Raw genomic sequence first — 24179 nt, 5'->3', positions numbered from 1 at the left:
ACACTAACACAAGTGCGAAAAGTGGTTTTTCAACACTAACACAAGTGCGAAAAGTGGTTTTTCAACACTAACACAAGTGCGAAAAGTGTTTTTTCCACACTAATACAAGTGCAAAAGTGGTTTCCTGCACCAACACGAGTGCGAAAAGTGGTTTTTCAACACTAACACAAGTGCGAAAAGTGGTTTTTCAACACTAACACAAGTGCGAAAAGTGGTTTTTCAACACTAACACAAGTGCGAAAAGTGGTTTTGCCACACTAATACAAGTGCAAAAGTGGTTTCCTGCACCAACACAAGTGCGAAAAGTGGTTTTTCAACACTAACACAAGTGCAAAAAGTGGTTTTTCAACACTAATACAAGTGCGAAAAGTGGTTTTTCAACACTATCACAAGTGCAAAAAGTGTTTTTGCCACACTAATAGAAGTGCAAAAGTGGTTTCCTGCACCAACACAAGTGCGAAAAGTGATTTTTCAACACTAACACAAGTGCGAAAAGTGGTTTTTCCACACTAATACAAGTGCAAAAGTGGTTTCCTGCACCAACACAAGTGCGAAAAGTGGTTTTTCAACACTAACACAAGTGCGAAAAGTGGTTTTTCAACACTAACACAAGTGCGAAAAGTGTTTTTTCCACACTATTACAAGTGCAAAAGTGGTTTCCTGCACCAACACAAGTGCGAAAAGTGGTGTTTCAACACTAACACAAGTGCGAAAAGTGGTTTTTCAACACTATCACAAGTGCGAAAAGTGGTTTTTCCACATTAATACAAGTGCAAAAGTGGTTTCCTGCACCAACACAAGTGCGAAAAGTGGTTTTTCAACACTAACACAAGTGCGAAAAGTGGTTTTTCAACACTAACACAAGTGCGAAAAGTGGTTTTCCACACTAACACAAGTGCGAAAAGTGGTTTTTCCACACCAATACAAGTGCAAAAGTGCTTTCCTGCACCAACACAAGTGCGAAAAGTGGTTTTTCAACACTAACACAAGTGTGAAAAGTGGTTTTTCAACACTATCACAAGTGCAAAAATTGTTTTTTCCACACTAATACAAGTGCAAAGGTGGTTTCCTGCACCAACACAAGTGCGAAAAGTGGTTTTTCAACACTAACACAAGTGCGAAAATTGTTTTTTCCACACTAATACAAGTGCAAAAGTGGTTTCCTGCACTCAATACAAGTGCAAAAAGTGGTGTTTCAACACAAACACAAGTGCGAAAAGTGGTTTTTCAACACTATCACAAGTGCGAAAAGTGGTTTTTCCACATTAATACAAGTGCAAAAGTGGTTTCCTGCACCAAAACAAGTGCGAAAAGTGGTTTTTCAACACTAACACAAGTGCGAAAAGTGGTTTTTCAACACTAACACAAGTGCGAAAAGTGGTTTTTCCACACTAACACAAGTGCGAAAAGTGGTTTTTCCACACTAATACAAGTGCAAAAGTGGTTTCCTGCACCAACACAAGTGCGAAATGTGGTTTTTCAACACTAACACAAGTGTGAAAAGTGGTTTTTCAACACTATCACAAGTGCAAAAAGTGTTTTTTCCACACTAATACAAGTGCAAAGGTGGTTTCCTGCACCAACACAAGTGCGAAAAGTGGTTTTTCAACACTAACACAAGTGCGAAAAGTGGTTTTTCAACACTAACACAAGTGCGAAAAGTGTTTTTTCCACACTAATACAAGTGCAAAAGTGGTTTCCTGCACCAACACAAGTGCGAAAAGTGGTTTTTCAACACTAACACAAGTGCGAAAAGTGGTTTTTCAACACTAGCACAAGTGCGAACAGTGGTTTTTCAACACTAACACAAGTGCGAAAAGTGGTTTTTCCACACTAATACAAGTGCAAAAGTGGTTTCCTGCACCAACACAAGTGCGAAAAGTGGTTTTTCAACACTAACACAAGTGCGAAAAGTGGTTTGTTCAACACTATCACAAGTGCAAAAAGTGTTTTTTCCACACTAATACAAGTGCAAAAGTGGTTTCCTGCACCAACACAAGTGCGAAAAGTCGTTTTTCAACACTAACACAAGTGCGAAAAGTGGTTTTTCCACATTAATACAAGTGCAAAAGTGGTTTCCTGCACCAACACAAGTGCGAAAAGTGGTTTTTCAACACTAACACAAGTGCGAAAAGTGGTTTTTCAACACTAACACAAGTGCGAAAAGTGGTTTTCCACACTAACACAAGTGCGAAAAGTGGTTTTTCCACACCAATACAAGTGCAAAAGTGCTTTCCTGCACCAACACAAGTGCGAAAAGTGGTTTTTCAACACTAACACAAGTGTGAAAAGTGGTTTTTCAACACTATCACAAGTGCAAAAATTGTTTTTTCCACACTAATACAAGTGCAAAGGTGGTTTCCTGCACCAACACAAGTGCGAAAAGTGGTTTTTCAACACTAACACAAGTGCGAAAATTGTTTTTTCCACACTAATACAAGTGCAAAAGTGGTTTCCTGCACTCAATACAAGTGCAAAAAGTGGTGTTTCAACACAAACACAAGTGCGAAAAGTGGTTTTTCAACACTATCACAAGTGCGAAAAGTGGTTTTTCCACATTAATACAAGTGCAAAAGTGGTTTCCTGCACCAACACAAGTGCGAAAAGTGGTTTTTCAACACTAACACAAGTGCGAAAAGTGGTTTTTCAACACTAACACAAGTGCGAAAAGTGGTTTTTCCACACTAACACAAGTGCGAAAAGTGGTTTTTCCACACTAATACAAGTGCAAAAGTGGTTTCCTGCACCAACACAAGTGCGAAATGTGGTTTTTCAACACTAACACAAGTGTGAAAAGTGGTTTTTCAACACTATCACAAGTGCAAAAAGTGTTTTTTCCACACTAATACAAGTGCAAAGGTGGTTTCCTGCACCAACACAAGTGCGAAAAGTGGTTTTTCAACACTAACACAAGTGCGAAAAGTGGTTTTTCAACACTAACACAAGTGCGAAAAGTGTTTTTTCCACACTAATACAAGTGCAAAAGTGGTTTCCTGCACCAACACAAGTGCGAAAAGTGGTTTTTCAACACTAACACAAGTGCGAAAAGTGGTTTTTCAACACTAGCACAAGTGCGAACAGTGGTTTTTCAACACTAACACAAGTGCGAAAAGTGGTTTTTCCACACTAATACAAGTGCAAAAGTGGTTTCCTGCACCAACACAAGTGCGAAAAGTGGTTTTTCAACACTAACACAAGTGCGAAAAGTGGTTTGTTCAACACTATCACAAGTGCAAAAAGTGTTTTTTCCACACTAATACAAGTGCAAAAGTGGTTTCCTGCACCAACACAAGTGCGAAAAGTCGTTTTTCAACACTAACACAAGTGCGAAAAGTGGTTTTTCAACACTAACACAAGTGCGAAAAGTGTTTTTTCCACACTAATACAAGTGCAAAAGTGGTTTCCTGCACCAACACAAGTGCGGAAAGTGGTTTTACAACACTAACACAAGTGCGAAAAGTGGTTTTTCAACACTATCACAAGTGCAAAAAGTGTTTTTCCACACTAATACAAGTGCAAAAGTGGTTTCCTGCACCAACACAAGTGCGAAAAGTGGTTTTTCAACACTAACACAAGTGCGAAATGTGGTTTTTCAACATTAACACAAGTGCGAAAAGTGGTTTTTTCCACACTAATACAAGTGCAAAAGTGGTTTCCTGCACCAACACAAGTGTGAAAAGTGGTTTTTCAACACTAACACAAGGGCGAAAAGTGGTTTTTCAACACTATCACAAGTGCAAAAAGTGTTTTTTCCACACTAATACAAGTGCAAAAGTGGTTTCCTGCACCAACACAAGTGCGAAAAGTGGTTTTTCAACACTAACACAAGTGCGAAAAGTGGTTTTTCAACACTAACACAAGTGCGAAAAGTGGTTTTTTCCACACTAATACAAGTGCAAAAGTGGTTTCCTGCACCAACACAAGTGCGAAAAGTGGTTTTTCAACACGAACACAAGTGCGAAAAGTGGTTTTTCAACACTAACACAAGTACGAAAAGTGGTTTTTCCACACTAACACAAGTGCGAAAAGTGGTTTTTCCACACTAATACAAGTGCAAAAGTGGTTTCCTGCACCAACACAAGTGCGAAAAGTGGTTTTTCAACACTAACACAAATGCGAAAAGTGGTTTTTCAACACTAACACAAGTGCGAAAAGTGGTTTTTCAACACTATCACAAGTGCAAAAAGTGTTTTTTCCACACTAATACAAGTGCAAAAGTGGTTTCCTGCACCAACACAAGTGCGAAAAGTGGTTTTTCAACACTAACACAAGTGCGAAAAGTGGTTTTTCCACACTAATACAAGTGCAAAAGTGGTTTTTCCACACTAACACAAGTGCGAAAAGTGTTTTTTCCACACTATTACAAGTGCAAAAGTGGTTTCCTGCACCAACACAAGTGCGAAAAGTGGTGTTTCAACACTAACACAAGTGCGAAAAGTGGTTTTTCAACACTATCACAAGTGCGAAAAGTGGTTTTTCCACATTAATACAAGTGCAGAAGTGGTTTCCTGCACCAACACAAGTGCGAAAAGTGGTTTTTCAACACTAACACAAGTGCGAAAAGTGGTTTTTCAACACTAACACAAGTGCGAAAAGTGGTTTTCCACACAACACAAGTGCGAAAAGTGGTTTTTCCACACTAATACAAGTGCAAAAGTGGTTTCCTGCACCAACACAAGTGCGAAAAGTGGTTTTTCAACACTAACACAAGTGTGAAAAGTGGTTTTTCAACACTATCACAAGTGCAAAAATTGTTTTTTCCACACTAATACAAGTGCAAAGGTGGTTTCCTGCACCAACACAAGTGCGAAAAGTGGTTTTTCAACACTAACACAAGTGCGAAAAGTGGTTTTTCAACACTAACACAAGTGCGAAAAGTGTTTTTTCCACACTAATACAAGTGCAAAAGTGGTTTCCTGCACCAACACAAGTGCGAAAAGTGGTTTTTCAACACTAACACAAGTGTGAAAAGTGGTTTTTCAACACTAACACAAGTGCGAACAGTGGTTTTTCAACACTAACACAAGTGCGAAAAGTGGTTTTTCCACACTAATACAAGTGCAAAAGTGGTTTCCTGCACCAACACAAGTGCGAAAAGTGGTTTTTCAACACTAACACAAGTGCGAAAAGTGGTTTGTTCAACACTATCACAAGTGCAAAAAGTGTTTTTTCCACACTAATACAAGTGCAAAAGTGGTTTCCTGCACCAACACAAGTGCGAAAAGTGGTTTTTCAACACTAACACAAGTGCGAAAAGTGGTTTTTCAACACTATCACAAGTGCAAAAAGTGTTTTTTCCACACTAATACAAGTGCAAAAGTGGTTTCCTGCACCAACACAAGTGCGAAAAGTGGTTTTTCAACACTAACACAAGTGCGAAAAGTGGTTTTTCAACACTAACACAAGTGCGAAAAGTGTTTTTTCCACACTATTACAAGTGCAAAAGTGGTTTCCTGCACCAACACAAGTGCGAAAAGTGGTGTTTCAACACTAACACAAGTGCGAAAAGTGGTTTTTCAACACTATCACAAGTGCGAAAAGTGGTTTTTCCACATTAATACAAGTGCAAAAGTGGTTTCCTGCACCAACACAAGTGCGAAAAGTGGTTTTTCAACACTAACACAAGTGCGAAAAGTGGTTTTTCAACACTAACACAAGTGCGAAAAGTGGTTTTCCACACTAACACAAGTGCGAAAAGTGGTTTTTCCACACCAATACAAGTGCAAAAGTGGTTTCCTGCACCAACACAAGTGCGAAAAGTGGTTTTTCAACACTAACACAAGTGTGAAAAGTGGTTTTTCAACACTATCACAAGTGCAAAAATTGTTTTTTCCACACTAATACAAGTGCAAAGGTGGTGTCCTGCACCAACACAAGTGCGAAAAGTGGTTTTTCAACACTAACACAAGTGCGAAAAGTGGTTTTTCAACACTAACACAAGTGCGAAAAGTGTTTTTTCCACACTAATACAAGTGCAAAAGTGGTTTCCTGCACCAACACAAGTGCGAAAAGTGGTTTTTCAACACTAACACAAGTGCGAAAAGTGGTTTTTCAACACTAACACAAGTGCGAACAGTGGTTTTTCAACACTAACACAAGTGCGAAAAGTGGCTTTTCCACACTAATACAAGTGCAAAAGTGGTTTCCTGCACCAACACCTTTCCTTTCTTGGGAAAACCACATTTCCAAGCTGGCCTCCAAAGCCAGTCGCCGACTGGGCATCCTCCGTCGTGCGAAGTCCTTCCTTGGCACACCTGAGCTCCTCACCACATACAAGGCTTTCATCCGCAGCTCAATGGAATACTGTACCCCCCTCTGGGCTGGTGCTCCTGCCTCACACCTTGCTCGGCTTCACGCTGTTGAGGCCAAAGCTTTCAGAATCATTGGAATCTCCTGCGATGTAGTCAACGCCGAGGGCCTTTCACTCACTCACCGCAGGCAGGTTGGTGGTCTTTCTGTCTTCTACCGACTCCTCTCCGGCCTTGCTCCCCCAACTCTCTCTGTGCTCTGTCCCCCCAATATTCCTTCAGGTCGCACAAGATCTGCCTGCAACCCTCTTCTGGTTAAACTGCCAAAGTCTAGGCTCTCTGCTCACCTTCACTCTTTCATTCCCCTTTTCTCCCGCCTCTGGAACAAACTCCCCCACTCCCTTCAATCCCACTCCTCCCTCCAGGTCTTTAAAACAGCTGTTCACCACCATCTCTTATCTTCCCCCATCGAAAACCTTGATCTTTTCTACCCCCGGTAATTCACCCCAGAGTCCTTGCAGTGTTCATATGTTTTAATCCTCTCCCACCTCCCCCCAAGTCCTCCCGATGTCCCTGTTCTCAAATGTTGTGTTTGTGTCCTTCCCCCTCCCTTTTGTGTCCTTCCCCCTCTCTCACCATCTTGTCTACCGCTCCCCTTGTTTTTTGTGTTTTGTGTGTCTGTTTGTCTTTTTGTGTGATTAATGTTAGCTCTTTCACGAGCCTCGATCTTGTATACAAAAAAAAAAAAAAAAAAAAAAAAAAAAAACACAAGTGCGAAAAGTGGTTTTTCAACACTAACACAAGTGCGAAAAGTGGTTTGTTCAACACTATCACAAGTGCAAAAAGTGTTTTTTCCACACTAATACAAGTGCAAAAGTGGTTTCCGGCACCAACACAAGTGCGAAAAGTGGTTTTTCAACACTAACACAAGTGCGAAAAGTGGTTTTTCAACACTAACACAAGTGGGAAAAGTGTTTTTTCCACACTAATACAAGTGCAAAAGTGGTTTCCTGCACCAACACAAGTGCGAAAAGTGGTTTTTCAACACTAACACAAGTGCGAAAAGTGGTTTTTCAACACTATCACAAGTGCAAAAAGTGTTTTTTCCACACTAATACAAGTGCAAAAGTGGTTTCCTGCACCAACACAAGTGCGAAAAGTGGTTTTTCAACACTAACACAAGTGCGAAAAGTGGTTTTTCAACATTAACACAAGTGCGAAAAGTGGTTTTTTCCACACTAATACAAGTGCAAAAGTGGTTTCCTGCACCAACACAAGTGCGAAAAGTGGTTTTTCAACACTAACACAAGTGCGAAAAGTGGTTTTCAACACGATCACAAGTGCAAAAAGTGTTTTTTCCACACTAATACAAGTGCAAAAGTGGTTTCCTGCACCAACACAAGTGCGAAAAGTGGTTTTTCAACACTAACACAAGTGCGAAAAGTGGTTTTTCAACACTAACACAAGTGCGAAAAGTGGTTTTCCACACAACACAAGTGCGAAAAGTGGTTTTTCCACACTAATACAAGTGCAAAAGTGGTTTCCTGCACCAACACAAGTGCGAAAAGTGGTTTTTCAACACTAACACAAGTGTGAAAAGTGGTTTTTCAACACTATCACAAGTGCAAAAATTGTTTTTTCCACACTAATACAAGTGCAAAGGTGGTTTCCTGCACCAACACAAGTGCGAAAAGTGGTTTTTCAACACTAACACAAGTGCGAAAAGTGGTTTTTCAACACTAACACAAGTGCGAAAAGTGTTTTTTCCACACTAATACAAGTGCAAAAGTGGTTTCCTGCACCAACACAAGTGCGAAAAGTGGTTTTTCAACACTAACACAAGTGTGAAAAGTGGTTTTTCAACACTAACACAAGTGCGAACAGTGGTTTTTCAACACTAACACAAGTGCGAAAAGTGGTTTTTCCACACTAATACAAGTGCAAAAGTGGTTTCCTGCACCAACACAAGTGCGAAAAGTGGTTTTTCAACACTAACACAAGTGCGAAAAGTGGTTTGTTCAACACTATCACAAGTGCAAAAAGTGTTTTTTCCACACTAATACAAGTGCAAAAGTGGTTTCCTGCACCAACACAAGTGCGAAAAGTGGTTTTTCAACACTAACACAAGTGCGAAAAGTGGTTTTTCAACACTATCACAAGTGCAAAAAGTGTTTTTTCCACACTAATACAAGTGCAAAAGTGGTTTCCTGCACCAACACAAGTGCGAAAAGTGGTTTTTCAACACTAACACAAGTGCGAAAAGTGGTTTTTCAACACTAACACAAGTGCGAAAAGTGTTTTTTCCACACTATTACAAGTGCAAAAGTGGTTTCCTGCACCAACACAAGTGCGAAAAGTGGTGTTTCAACACTAACACAAGTGCGAAAAGTGGTTTTTCAACACTATCACAAGTGCGAAAAGTGGTTTTTCCACATTAATACAAGTGCAAAAGTGGTTTCCTGCACCAACACAAGTGCGAAAAGTGGTTTTTCAACACTAACACAAGTGCGAAAAGTGGTTTTGCCACACTAATACAAGTGCAAAAGTGGTTTCCTGCACCAACACAAGTGCGAAAAGTGGTTTTTCAACACTAACACAAGTGCAAAAAGTGGTTTTTCAACACTAATACAAGTGCGAAAAGTGGTTTTTCAACACTATCACAAGTGCAAAAAGTGTTTTTGCCACACTAATAGAAGTGCAAAAGTGGTTTCCTGCACCAACACAAGTGCGAAAAGTGATTTTTCAACACTAACACAAGTGCGAAAAGTGGTTTTTCCACACTAATACAAGTGCAAAAGTGGTTTCCTGCACCAACACAAGTGCGAAAAGTGGTTTTTCAACACTAACACAAGTGCGAAAAGTGGTTTTTCAACACTAACACAAGTGCGAAAAGTGTTTTTTCCACACTATTACAAGTGCAAAAGTGGTTTCCTGCACCAACACAAGTGCGAAAAGTGGTGTTTCAACACTAACACAAGTGCGAAAAGTGGTTTTTCAACACTATCACAAGTGCGAAAAGTGGTTTTTCCACATTAATACAAGTGCAAAAGTGGTTTCCTGCACCAACACAAGTGCGAAAAGTGGTTTTTCAACACTAACACAAGTGCGAAAAGTGGTTTTTCAACACTAACACAAGTGCGAAAAGTGGTTTTCCACACTAACACAAGTGTGAAAAGTGGTTTTTCCACACCAATACAAGTGCAAAAGTGCTTTCCTGCACCAACACAAGTGCGAAAAGTGGTTTTTCAACACTAACACAAGTGTGAAAAGTGGTTTTTCAACACTATCACAAGTGCAAAAATTGTTTTTTCCACACTAATACAAGTGCAAAGGTGGTTTCCTGCACCAACACAAGTGCGAAAAGTGGTTTTTCAACACTAACACAAGTGCGAAAAGTGGTTTTTCAACACTAACACAAGTGCGAAAAGTGTTTTTTCCACACTAATACAAGTGCAAAAGTGGTTTCCTGCACCAACACAAGTGCGAAAAGTGGTTTTTCAACACTAACACAAGTGCGAAAAGTGGTTTTTCAACACTAACACAAGTGCGAACAGTGGTTTTTCAACACTAACACAAGTGCGAAAAGTGGCTTTTCCACACTAATACAAGTGCAAAAGTGGTTTCCTGCACCAACACCTTTCCTTTCTTGGGAAAACCACATTTCCAAGCTGGCCTCCAAAGCCAGTCGCCGACTGGGCATCCTCCGTCGTGCGAAGTCCTTCCTTGGCACACCTGAGCTCCTCACCACATACAAGGCTTTCATCCGCAGCTCAATGGAATACTGTTCCCCCCTCTGGGCTGGTGCTCCTGCCTCACACCTTGCTCGGCTTCACGCTGTTGAGGCCAAAGCTTTCAGAATCATTGGAATCTCCTGCGATGTAGTCAACGCCGAGGGCCTTTCACTCACTCACCGCAGGCAGGTTGGTGGTCTTTCTGTCTTCTACCGACTCCTCTCCGGCCTTGCTCCCCCAACTCTCTCTGTGCTCTGTCCCCCCAATATTCCTTCAGGTCGCACAAGATCTGCCTGCAACCCTCTTCTGGTTAAACTGCCAAAGTCTAGGCTCTCTGCTCACCTTCACTCTTTCATTCCCCTTTTCTCCCGCCTCTGGAACAAACTCCCCCACTCCCTTCAATCCCACTCCTCCCTCCAGGTCTTTAAAACAGCTGTTCACCACCATCTCTTATCTTCCCCCATCGAAAACCTTGATCTTTTCTACCCCCGGTAATTCACCCCAGAGTCCTTGCAGTGTTCATATGTTTTAATCCTCTCCCACCTCCCCCCAAGTCCTCCCGATGTCCCTGTTCTCAAATGTTGTGTTTGTGTCCTTCCCCCTCTCTTTTGTGTCCTTCCCCCTCTCTCACCATCTTGTCTACCGCTCCCCTTGTTTTTTGTGTTTTGTGTGTCGGTTTGTCTTTTTGTGTGATTAATGTTAGCTCTTTCACGAGCCTCGATCTTGTATACAAAAAAAAAAAAAAAAAAAAAAAAAACACAAGTGCGAAAAGTGGTTTTTCAACACTAACACAAGTGCGAAAAGTGGTTTGTTCAACACTATCACAAGTGCAAAAAGTGTTTTTTCCACACTAATACAAGTGCAAAAGTGGTTTCCTGCACCAACACAAGTGCGAAAAGTGGTTTTTCAACACTAACACAAGTGCGAAAAGTGGTTTTTCAACACTAACACAAGTGGGAAAAGTGTTTTTTCCACACTAATACAAGTGCAAAAGTGGTTTCCTGCACCAACACAAGTGCGAAAAGTGGTTTTTCAACACTAACACAAGTGCGAAAAGTGGTTTTTCAACACTAACACAAGTGCGAACAGTGGTTTTTCAACACTAACACAAGTGCGAAAAGTGGCTTTTCCACACTAATACAAGTGCAAAAGTGGTTTCCTGCACCAACACCTTTCCTTTCTTGGGAAAACCACATTTCCAAGCTGGCCTCCAAAGCCAGTCGCCGACTGGGCATCCTCCGTCGTGCGAAGTCCTTCCTTGGCACACCTGAGCTCCTCACCACATACAAGGCTTTCATCCGCAGCTCAATGGAATACTGTTCCCCCCTCTGGGCTGGTGCTCCTGCCTCACACCTTGCTCGGCTTCACGCTGTTGAGGCCAAAGCTTTCAGAATCATTGGAATCTCCTGCGATGTAGTCAACGCCGAGGGCCTTTCACTCACTCACCGCAGGCAGGTTGGTGGTCTTTCTGTCTTCTACCGACTCCTCTCCGGCCTTGCTCCCCCAACTCTCTCTGTGCTCTGTCCCCCCAATATTCCTTCAGGTCGCACAAGATCTGCCTGCAACCCTCTTCTGGTTAAACTGCCAAAGTCTAGGCTCTCTGCTCACCTTCACTCTTTCATTCCCCTTTTCTCCCGCCTCTGGAACAAACTCCCCCACTCCCTTCAATCCCACTCCTCCCTCCAGGTCTTTAAAACAGCTGTTCACCACCATCTCTTATCTTCCCCCATCGAAAACCTTGATCTTTTCTACCCCCGGTAATTCACCCCAGAGTCCTTGCAGTGTTCATATGTTTTAATCCTCTCCCACCTCCCCCCAAGTCCTCCCGATGTCCCTGTTCTCAAATGTTGTGTTTGTGTCCTTCCCCCTCTCTTTTGTGTCCTTCCCCCTCTCTCACCATCTTGTCTACCGCTCCCCTTGTTTTTTGTGTTTTGTGTGTCGGTTTGTCTTTTTGTGTGATTAATGTTAGCTCTTTCACGAGCCTCGATCTTGTATACAAAAAAAAAAACAAAAAAAAAAAAAAACACAAGTGCGAAAAGTGGTTTTTCAACACTAACACAAGTGCGAAAAGTGGTTTGTTCAACACTATCACAAGTGCAAAAAGTGTTTTTTCCACACTAATACAAGTGCAAAAGTGGTTTCCTGCACCAACACAAGTGCGAAAAGTGGTTTTTCAACACTAACACAAGTGCGAAAAGTGGTTTTTCAACACTAACACAAGTGGGAAAAGTGTTTTTTCCACACTAATACAAGTGCAAAAGTGGTTTCCTGCACCAACACAAGTGCGAAAAGTGGTTTTTCAACACTAACACAAGTGCGAAAAGTGGTTTTTCAACACTATCACAAGTGCAAAAAGTGTTTTTTCCACACTAATACAAGTGCAAAAGTGGTTTCCTGCACCAACACAAGTGCGAAAAGTGGTTTTTCAACACTAACACAAGTGCGAAAAGTGGTTTTTCAACATTAACACAAGTGCGAAAAGTGGTTTTTTCCACACTAATACAAGTGCAAAAGTGGTTTCCTGCACCAACACAAGTGCGAAAAGTGGTTTTTCAACACTAACACAAGTGCGAAAAGTGGTTTTCAACATGATCACAAGTGCAAAAAGTGTTTTTTCCACACTAATACAAGTGCAAAAGTGGTTTCCTGCACCAACACAAGTGCGAAAAGTGGTTTTTCAACACTAACACAAGTGCGAAAAGTGGTTTTTCAACACTAACACAAGTGCGAAAAGTGGTTTTTCAACACTAACACAAGTGCGAAAAGTGTTTTTTCCACACTAATACAAGTGCAAAAGTGGTTTCCTGCACCAACACAAGTGCGAAAAGTGGTTTTTCAACACTAACACAAGTGCGAAAAGTGGTTTTTCAACACTAACACAAGTGCGAAAAGTGGTTTTTCAACACTAACACAAGTGCGAAAAGTGGTTTTGCCACACTAATACAAGTGCAAAAGTGGTTTCCTGCACCAACACAAGTGCGAAAAGTGGTTTTTCAACACTAACACAAGTGCAAAAAGTGGTTTTTCAACACTAATACAAGTGCGAAAAGTGGTTTTTCAACACTATCACAAGTGCAAAAAGTGTTTTTGCCACACTAATAGAAGTGCAAAAGTGGTTTCCTGCACCAACACAAGTGCGAAAAGTGATTTTTCAACACTAACACAAGTGCGAAAAGTGGTTTTTCCACACTAATACAAGTGCAAAAGTGGTTTCCTGCACCAACACTTGGCCGCCCAACTTTCGTTCTCTTATTGCTCCCTGGTCCTGACCAATGCTGTGTTGGAATATCACATAATGTGCGAAAATGTGAGTCACAAGAATGATGGTACATATATTCTGCTGCATGAAGGTCTCCACCAAAGTACTCAACATGTCCCCGGACTGTAAATGCCCAATCATCATTTCGTGATTTAGACATTAAAAGTATCTTGCTCGCAAAGTTGTCTGTTCTAACAAAGCTATAATCATCATAATCAGGACTCCTCTTGCTCGTCACTAATTTATTCCCACAGAATAAGCAGTCTGTTTTGCTATCATAAGGGCCAGTAGGGACACGTGTACTTCTTTTGGCAGCTTGAGCAGAATCTAGTTTACCTTTCTTATGGCTCTCAATGTTTTTTTTGTTTGTGTAATTCAAGCGGCAGGTCTTGTGAACCTTCGTTGCAGCAGCTACGATGATGCTGTCACCTCTCTCGACACTTGCACTGTTGATGCCGTCAGCTCCTTTTTGAGTAATAACAATGCTGTCCTCACTTTCTGAAGCAATTTCCTTTTTGCACAAGACACAGGTTTCTTCACTTGTGTTCATTTGCATGGTCTGAAACACAGAATAAGCTTTGTTTTGACTAGAGTTCTCAATATATTGTTGCGGATATGGGATTTGCATCCATCCATATCCGCTTGTAAATATTCCCCTATTTCCTCAATACTTCCCAACTATCCCCAATCCCCCATTCCCTAGTCCCATTTTCTGTAAACAACACTCTGGAGACCCGACCTCCCCCTATTTCCCCCATTAAATGTCGTGCCCAGGTTCACCGCATCTCATGTAAGACAACTATAGGACATCTTGCTAGTTATTCTTAGTCTATGTCAGTTAAGGACTCGTTTCCATTAATTCTGACCCTTCGTTGCACCAGAATGTGATTGTATGGCACCGTTAGGAAGTTTCGGACCTCCCAATACCTCCCCGCAGCTCTTCCTCACGGTTCGGCAACAACAACAACAACAACAGCAACGGCAGTGGCGGGCGCGGGAAGTGCGCGTCCTCACTCCGGCTTGGTTGGTAGGGGGTGTTGGGAGGGCACCAGGCCTTCCCAACGAGCCGCCATCGAACATGTGCTCGACGGGGTTACCAAATAGGGGCTCCCTGTCAGCTCCTCGTCAAGGGCGGAGCCCGGTAACCCCCGCACCCAATGGAAGCGGCAGACCGGCCCCAATGGGGCGGAGCCAACCAGCCGAGGGTGTGTCACTCCCCGCTGAGCATGCGCAGGAAGAGGGAGGTGACGTCAGATGCGCGCTGAGCTTGGAGCAAGCAAGACCACCTCCGAGCGCTGTGAGGCCTCCCCGCATCTTCTGGACTGGACCGTGCTTTATCCTGTCCCCGAGCCAAGGTGCACCTTGTGCCATCAAACTACCTGTCCCTCCCTGCCATGAATCCCTGTGTAAGTCAGCCTTGTTCCGTTTGTCTGTGGTCTGTCCGGGAATAGATAAGATTGTATTTAAGTGCCCATCTCTTCTGTGTCTTTTACCTCACTCTGCCGTGTAATCTACCCCCTTTTCTCCACCACTGTAATTATACCCTCCTCCGGAGGTCTTGAGAACTGTACCCCTTGCGTCGTTTCCTCTTTCCCAGTCGTCGTGTCCTTTCCATCATTGATTTGGCATAGCGCGATTTGGTCAACGTCTGGGTGAATCGGGTGAGTTGGGGAAGAATCGGGGGAACTGTTAGGTCGCGGCAATACCACCGCTCGGTAAATAACATCTAAACCGCGTCCGTAACAATTGGTGTCTGGGAGTGAGATACGGACCCGAAGCGCGCTTAACGCGCTCAAAATTACAAGTCACCGAAATTTGATTTTGTTTTACAAAAAAACCCGAATTTTGAAAGTCGCGCTATGGGAGATCAAGACGGCTGGGTTCCGGTAGAGGAGAGTGAGGCAGGGTCGATCCAGGACCAAATTGAGGGACATGAGGAGAGCGAAGCAGTGAGGGCGGCAGGTTCGCAAAATGGCGTCCTCGCGCACGAGGTTACGGGCGTGCAAAATGGCGCCTCGCAGATGGCTACAGCGACCGCGCCCGCGACCGTAGCAGCGCCGCTGGTGGATTTGAACCTTTTTTTTATACAAATGAAGGCCCTTATGGCGCAGAATAGCGAACGGTTAGAACAAAGGATGGGGTCCAATAGCGAGAAATTGAGGGAGGACATGGGGGCCAATAGCCAACGGTTAGAACAAAGGATGGGGGCCAATAGCCAACGGTTAGAACAAAGGATGGGGTCCAATAGCGAGAAATTGAGGGAGGACATGGGGGCCCAGATCGGAGGGTTAGGGAGTAGAATAGAGGGATTAGGAAACAAATTTGAGGGACTAGACAACAAATTTGAGGGATTAGACAATAGATTAGGGGAAATACAGGAGGGGTTAACTGGGGTAGAAAACAGAATGGCCGCTCAAGAGATTCAAATGGAAGGGATGAAAAATGGGTTAGAGGGGTTAGAAAACAGTATGGAAGGCAAATTGAGGGACATGAGGGACCAAGCAGAAAGGGAAGTTTAAAAAATGGGGCAGCAGATAGAGGGGGTCAGAATGGGGGTAGAAACTAAATTGGATGCTCACAGGGAGGAAATGGAGCAGATGAGGGTGGCATCTGGGCAGGAGATGCAAGTGATGGGAGAGGAGATCAGAAGAGGTGTGAGTGAGGAGGTCGGAGGAGTGCACGAGGAGGTGAGGCACTGTGAGGAGCGCATGGAGAAGGAGGTGAGAAAGGGGACTGTAAAATTGCAAGGTGGTATAGAGGAGTTGACGCTGGGAGTAGAACAACTGACAGTGGGACAAAAGGAGTTGGGGGACCAGGTAAAGAAGAACACAGCGGTAATAGAGGGTTTAAAATCGACACAGAAGGAGATGAAAAAGGACGTAGGGGTAATTAAAAACGACTGTCAGACGGTACATGAGGACCTGACGAGGAAAATGAACAAGGTGGTAGAGGTGATGGAGGTTAAAGAGCGGGAGGTGCGGGAGCACATAGAAAAAAATAAGGTGGAGTTAGAGGAAGAACTTAAGGGGGCGCACGAGGAGATGAAGGAGGTGAAGCAGAAATTAGAAGAAGTGGAAGAAGGGGTGAGCGAAATTAAGAAGCGACGGAGAGAGGATAAGAAAGAGATAAAGGAGGAAGTAAAAGAATTGGTCCAAAGGCTGTGTTCGGATCGTGATGATGTGCTCATTAACCGGATGAGGGATTCGCAGGTGATGGAGGAGAAGCGAAGAGAAAGAGGCCCCGGTGTAAGTGGTGACAAATATGGTCGTGCGTATGATCCGCCAGGTGATTTAATAAGCTTGGGGGTCGAGATGGACCCGGATGTAACGGGAGAGTGTGCCGTCAAGAGTGAGTCGGTAGTAGCACGTGTGCGAGGGAGCACATGGAAGCGCGGTGTGGTGAGTGTTACGGAGGAAGTAACGAAAAAGTGTGCACAAGAGGATGCGCGAGAAAGGTGTGTAACGGACGGGTGCATGGGGAAAGCGCATGCTGTCAAGAGTAAGGGAGAATGCACGCCTGTGGTGAGTGTTACAGAGGATGTAACGGGAGAGTGTGCGCAAGAGTGTGCGCAAGAAAGGTGTGTAATGGACGGGGGCATGAGGAAAGAGTGCGCTGTCGAGAGTAAGGGTGAGTGCGCTGTCAAGAGTGGAGGTGAGAGTAGTGAGAGTGACACGGAGCGTGAGTTGGTTATGACAGGTGAGCGAGGATGTACACCTGGAATGGAAGGATGCACACCTGGAATGGTAGAGCGTGTGTGGGAATGCACACTTGAGTTGGTCGTGAGGCACGTGGTTGGGTGTACGAGTGAGAGCACACCTGTGGTTGTCACAGAGGAGGTGACCGAGGAGGGGGCGCGAAGAGGTGTGTTGGTGAGGTGTGCGAGCGACGAGTGTGTGCAAAGGTGTTCGGTGGTCAGGTGTGTGACCAAGTCTGTGAGCGGAATGAGTGTACCTGGGTGTGTTGGAGAAGGTGCAATGACGAGGAGCATGGGAACAGCTGGGTGTATGAGCAAGGAAGGGGTAGCGTATGCGTGTAAGCATGCAGGTGAGGCATCGACGGTAACCGGGTTAGCGGTTCGAGCGACTTATAGCCGAATCGGGCCCTCGGTGCGCGTCGGGCAGCTTCGCATGCCGCGGGAACCAGCGGGGATCCGAGCCACGGCGGGTTCGAAAGGACCGCCGTACGCGATCCACGCTGGGCCTCGCTTGGAACGGCCGCGTCCGTGCTCCACTAGGCGGAACGGGCAGCCCGATAGGAAGGGTCGTCATGGCGACCACTTTTTGTTGAGGCATTCCGGCAGGTCGAGATCGGGCCATGGGATGGCTCCGTGCCGAGATGTGGCGTGGGATCTCGGCCCGGGTAAACCTCCTTCCCTGCACCGAATGCGGGACGTATCCAGCCGCTGGCACCAAACAACCCGCATTCATTGCACGGCTGTACGAAGCCGGGCTTTGGAAGGGAATTGGCGCACCGAGAGGATCTAATAAGTAGACGGGTGATGAGGTTAGTGTTTTGGACCCAAAAATTAGAAAAAGGCAAAATTTGATGATTGGTAATGGTACAGTGATTGGCAGATGATTGGCAAATTTTTGATTTGTTGGATTCGGTGTGCAAAATTGATAGTGGGACCTCCCCGATGTGGTGGGATGGGCAATCCACCATCCCTCACAGAAGGGGGGGCAAAGGAGCACTAGGTTTATGGGGTTGTATGGCAGTGAAAACTAGCCCGGGTGGGTTAGGATATTGTGTGTAGGGCCCTAGAAGATGACATTAGGCAATGTTAAAATTAGTTAGTGACAAGGATACCTGTAGTGGGGACGCAGGTAGATTAGTGTGGATTATAATGACGAGGGAGCGCAATAGTTTAAAGGGAAGACGGAGGAGCGCAAGTTTTAGAAGGGAGTAGACAGAGCAGATGATGCAGTATGAATGGAAGTGCTGGTGAGCAGCTTCAAATGAGGCATCGGTGAGGCAATGCTCCGAGGTGTGTGTGAGTGTACAAGTGATGAATGAGAGAGCATTGCGGATGAGTGTCATGGTGAGTAGTGAGTGTTGTGGATCAGCGCGAATGCGCTTGGGGGAGAGAAGGGTGCAGGTGGCACCAAGTATGAGAGCAGAGGTGTGCAAGTACAGGTGTGTGGAATATATGGAACAGAGAATGAGTGGTGTGGAGAGAGTTGGAGTAAGTGGTATGGAGTGGTGTTCGTGGTGCGAAGGTGTGGATGGGGGAAGAGTGGACCCCCATCACGGATACCCGGGGCGGGTAGTGTAAGTGTTAGGTAGAGGGTATAGGTAAATTGTGGTTGGATATTGGCATCTGTGGTGTGAGGTGAAAGAATGGTATTTGGATGGGTGCATTAGTGTTGTGGAACTGGCTGGGCGTGTAGCCTGTTAGTGTGTGTAGTTGGTTTGGGCACTCCACCACTGTGAGGATGTCAGCCAGGTGAGGCCGCAGGTGGGCTCTGGGAGCCGGTAGTAGTTGTTGTGGATGGGGCCCGAGGATCCGGAGGACGGACCCGGGTAGCCCAGTGCCAGAGGGCACCGAGTGGGGTGACAGAGCCAGGAGGGGCCTTCCCCAGCTAGATAGGTTAGGGTGAGGAGCTAGGTAAGCTCGGGTGGCAACTGCAGTGGTGGAGGTGTGCAGGTGGGTAGACCTGCTGGGAGAGCTACACGTCACAGCCCAGAAATTGTGCAAGGGCACCGGGAGATGAATCGGGGGAGTGAGACCCCAAATTGAGAAGCACCACTGTTTGGTCAATGGGAATTGGTTTTTAGAACCCATAGTGTAAGTTGGCCAATGGATTGGCAGGGAAAGACCCCGGGTAATGTAAAGTTGTTAAAGTCATTTAGAGGATAGTTAGGATGAAGAATCTCCTCGCACCATCTACATCCACTCACCTGAGGTGACGTAACTCCACACCATGCCATGTTTTATTATTTTTATTGTGCAGATGTTTTGGATTGTGAGACGCATCATGACGTGGGTGTGACATTGTGCTTTGTAGTTCCATCTCTCCCTCCTTATGAGGATTGATGATGAATTGGTGATAGCAAATTTTGGTTAGAGGGATTGTGGTTACGAATTTGGTATAGGAGAAAAATGGGGAAGACGTGACATTAGCGACGAATTTGTAAAGGTGTAAATTTTGTACATATGGGGTAAGGGCAAGGGTAGTGTAGGTGACAGGGGGGTGACGTACGGTAGGGACGAGCTTTCTCATTTCGCTCTCCGTACGCATTTTGCCTTGCATTGCCTTATTGACGTGTACCCTTGTGACCTTACCCCTCGCTCATTTCTCTTGTCCCCCTTTTGTCTCCCACATGACCTGTGCGCCATTGGGCGCCGAGGGGAGCGTGCGTGAGTCGGCCATTGTGCGCCCGGAACTCTCAGAACCAGCTGTCTGCATCGATGCACCACATTATGGACCACATGTCTGTGGCCGAGCACCACTTATGGACCCCAATGGGTTGGGGCATGGCCCATCTGCTGGAACCGGCCATGAGGGCCCGAAATCTTGCTGGCAGACCTTGGCCACAGGGCACCGATACCCCACAGGTGAACCACACGTAGTCGGCCCTGTGGGCCATAAATAAATTAAATAAAATGGACACGTTTGGGCAAGCTTTATTGCAAATAGGCCGCCAGTAAGAAAATGAAAGAAAGACAACAACTGGAAGACAATAATAATAACCAGCAGAGGGAGCCGAAGAGCAAGAGACCACCTGCAGGGTTAGGGGTTGTTGTTTTTATTTTCATGAACAATGGTGACTGCACCGATTGGTGCTTGGGTGTGTATTGGTGCATTTTTGAGTGCTTTAATGGTGCATTGATGCAGAGCAGACTGTCTCCCCCCATAAAGAACAATCGCAGGTCCTGGGTTAGTTTTGTAAATAAAGTAAATAATGCTCCCCACCGTCAATGTATAGTTTGAAGACCATTCCGCGATTCGGTTATCCTGTGGGTGTGTTTCTGTTAGGAGAAGGGTGCAACGTCGCAGGGGGACATATTTACTCATTTGTGAATATCTGTAAAACTGTCGCACTCAGGGTTGAGTTAATAGTAGAGGGAACTACATCTGAGTGCCACACTAAAGTAGGTAAAAATTTATCGGGTCGGGACGCCCCGAGGTAGAGAAGGGTGCAATGTTGCGGATATGGGATTTGCATCCATCCATATCCGCTTGTAAATATTCCCATATTTCCTCAATACTTCCCAACTATCCCCAATCCCCCATTCCCTAGTCCCATTTTCTGTAAACAACACTCTGTAGACCCGACCTCCCCCTATTTCCCCCATTAAATGTCGTGCCCAGGTTCACCGCATCTCATGTAAGACAATTATAGGACATCTTGCTGGTTATTCTTAGTCTATGTCAGTTAAGGACTCGTTTCCATTAATTCTGACCCTTCGTTGCACCAGAATGTGATTGTATGGCACCGTTAGGAAGTTTAGGACCTCCCAATACCTCCCCACAGCTCTTCCTCACGGTTCAGCAACAACAACAACAACAGCAACGGCAGCGGCGGGCGCGGGAAGCGCGCGTCCTCACTCCGGCTTGGTTGGTAGGGGGTGTTGGGAGGGCACCAGGCCTTCCCAACGAGCCGCCATCGAACATTGTGCTCGACGGGGTTACCAAATAGGGGCTCCCTGTCAGCTCCTCGTCAAGGGCGGAGCCCTGTAACCCCCGCACCCAATGGAAGCGGCGGACCAGTATATCAGTGAGTGGGGCGGAGCCAACCAGCCGAGGGCGTGTCACTCCCCGCTGAGCATGCGCAGGAAGAGGGAGGTGACGTCAGATGCGCGCTGAGCTTGGAGCAAGCAAGACCACCTCCGAGCGCTGTGAGGCCTCCCCGCATCTTCTGGACTGGACCGTGCTTTATCCTGTCCCCGAGCCAAGGTGCACCTTGTGCCATCGAACTACCTGTCCCTCCCTGCCATCAATCCCTGTGTAAGTCAGCCTTGTTCCGTTTGTCTGTGGTCTGTCCGGGATATAGATAAGATTGTATTTAAGTGCCCATCTCTTCTGTGTCTTTTACCTCACTCTGCCGTGTAATCTACCCCCTTTTCTCCACCACTGTAATTATACCCTCCTCCGGAGGTCTTGAGAACTGTACCCCTTGCGTCGTTTCCTCTTTCCCAGTCGTCGTGTCCTTTCCATCATTGATTTGGCATAGCGCGATTTGGTCAACGTCTGGGTGAATCGGGTGAGTTGGGGAAGAATCGGGGGAACTGTTAGGTCGCGGCAATACCACCGCTCGGTAAATAACATCTAAACCGCGTCCGTAATAATATGTAGAGTACAATCAATCACCCATGAAAAAGTTAAACAGGTACCTGATCTGACACAGAACAACAAGTGCACATAGAAAGTCATTTACACTATTGTCTATTGACCTAAACAAGACCAATCCTGATATTACTCATCCTTCACCTGGCAATGGCCTCTTAATACATACAGTAGTCTATACTCTATGTTATATACACATGTCTCAAGAAAAGCACACTGTGATTAGGGTCCAGGGGGGGGGGGGGGGGGGTCCACCAGGGGTAAACATGACAGAGTGCACAGCAAGTAACTTGAGAAGTTGCAAGTAACCTGTAGCACATACGGCTACAACATCCATGTAGCACACGATAATGTTTTATCAACAAGTTAACTTTTTATGTTATGCCAGTATAACCTGGAGGCTCCTTGAAGAGGAGGGTTCATACAGTCAAGTCAAGTCATGGCCTTAGCATGCAATGTTCACCAAGTGTTTATCAAGTCAGAAAGTAGAAAACAATGGCCATTGAAAAGTTTTATCTTACCTGTATGATCTTTATTAGCTTAAATACATTGTGTCCTTTTCTATATCATAATGAAACACTTTGATTAGGTAAAATTTGGAGAAATGTGAATCTGATTGGAATCTTTTGTCTTATTCTGGAGAAGAAATGTTTATAGATGGCAGCACTACACTTATGGACTGCCTCACCAGGGCAAAATATGCTAATGCACTCATCTGCTTACTGTTTTTCTGGCATGACTGGAGTTTCCTACACAAAATTTAATAGCTAAACTGTCAGTACCATCTTCCATCTTTAATTTGCCACAAAAACTTGAAATAATGAAAAGCTACATCATGACATCATTGATGACGTCATTACATCACTTGGGTACATTGGGCAATACTACATAATGATGAATTCACTGATATACTGGTTTGAAGAGTTTATTTTCACACGTAAATGGGTAAAAACAGCTACATTGATAGGATATGAGCAGATATAAGGCACTTTTTAATAGAGGCGGTCATCTTTTTTTGACGTCACATTTAGACCCTTTGCGATAGTCCTATTTCAGCCTACTTTTGGTATGTTGTTCTCTGGACCAAATACTACCGGAAAACACCATAAAACGTTTTCTAGGAATTTTTTTGGGCTTTGCCCATTTATTTCATATTTTGACCTAACTATTGAACAAATGCCATGCTAACGTTATAAACATCTTATTGTGCCGTTTTCGTGGGAGCACCTCTCCCAGAAATAAACATATTGTCGTGTTCACCGGGATTAACACCCCTGGGTGACGGATGGCCAACCGAGCTTTAACTCCGAGGCGTATACTCAACTATGGCGGTAGTGACACGCGAGGGGGGTATTGGAGGGCAGCAAGAGCTTACCTGTACGACCGGACGCGATGCTGGTTTTCCGAACCACAAACAAATAATTGGACAAGACAAGGAATGTAAAATATAACAAACAAGAAAAAAAGCAATCAGAGATTGCAAACCCTCACGAGGATGTATTTTCAGTGGTTTTTAAGGCTTTTATGTTAAAACAAATATGGCGGCCGAACCACGTGACCGATGACATGATCATTCTTTTTTTCTAAACTAATTTATTCCTAGATTATGCTCAATAAATTTCATCTTGATCGGATGAAGTTTTGCACTTGTCAAATGATGACGTTATAATGGAGGCACCTATGACATCATCATTAACATATTTTATTCCCCATGGAGAGTTCTTTACAATGAACCATGTCTCAATTTTTTTTCTATTCAGCGCTTTCCGAGATATAGAGGTGCAAAGTTTTTCGATTTTTCCAAGATGGCGGCCGAACCACGTGACCTATGACGTCATAATTATCATTTAAAAAATTCTACAGGTGGAGCTGCACCAATGCTGAAAATTTCCTGTCAATCGGACCAACGGTTGCAGAGAAAATCATATTTATTCTGTGTGGACAAACAGACAAACAAACGGACTCAAATGCAATACCCTCTCCTCTGGCAAGGGTAATGATTCAATGAAAGTAATGACAGGATAACAAAGAATGTGCGGTAATACTAAAATTCCTATATTGAGGATCCTCCATTCAGACACAATTACACACAAGGGGATGATAAAATAACGAAAGTAAAAATGTGTGTATTGTTAGCTGGGACTCAGCTCTGGTCTCCAAGACCTCCCGGGGTCGTCAAAGGTCTCACGTCCCTGCGCGGGAAAACACGCATTGGCGCGTTCACCGCCAGCCGCCGACGCAAAGAGAACAGGACCGAGCTCCTCCCACGTCCTTCACGCACGGCTGCACTGAGCTCCGACCGTCCTGAACTTCTTAGGTGCACACGGCATGAAATGCAGCCGTCACGAGCCAACACCAAGGTGAGGAAAGGGAAGGATGCGCCCGCTCGCAATGAAGGCCAGGACAGAAGAGAGTAGATGTGTCCACCCGCAATCAAACCCAGCGCAAGAGTCAATGCGACTGTTTGTTATGAAACCCCGGACCAAGAGAAAATGGTGGTGCTCTGCCTTTTTGTTCCTTGGCGCTCGAATGTTCTCTCTGACATCACGCGCACTCCAACCACCGAGCGCCACCCGCTCACCCCATCATTTCTTAACCAATCATCCTTTGGGGTGTGGCCTCACGGCCCTCTTTGCACCCATCGAGATGATTT

Source organism: Myxine glutinosa, chromosome 4 (genome assembly GCF_964187855.1).
Source record: "Myxine glutinosa chromosome 4, kmMyxGlut1.1, whole genome shotgun sequence".
NCBI lineage: Eukaryota > Metazoa > Chordata > Myxini > Myxiniformes > Myxinidae > Myxine > Myxine glutinosa.
The sequence above is the reverse complement of the archived record's forward strand: the minus strand, read 5'-3'. Positions refer to the sequence as shown.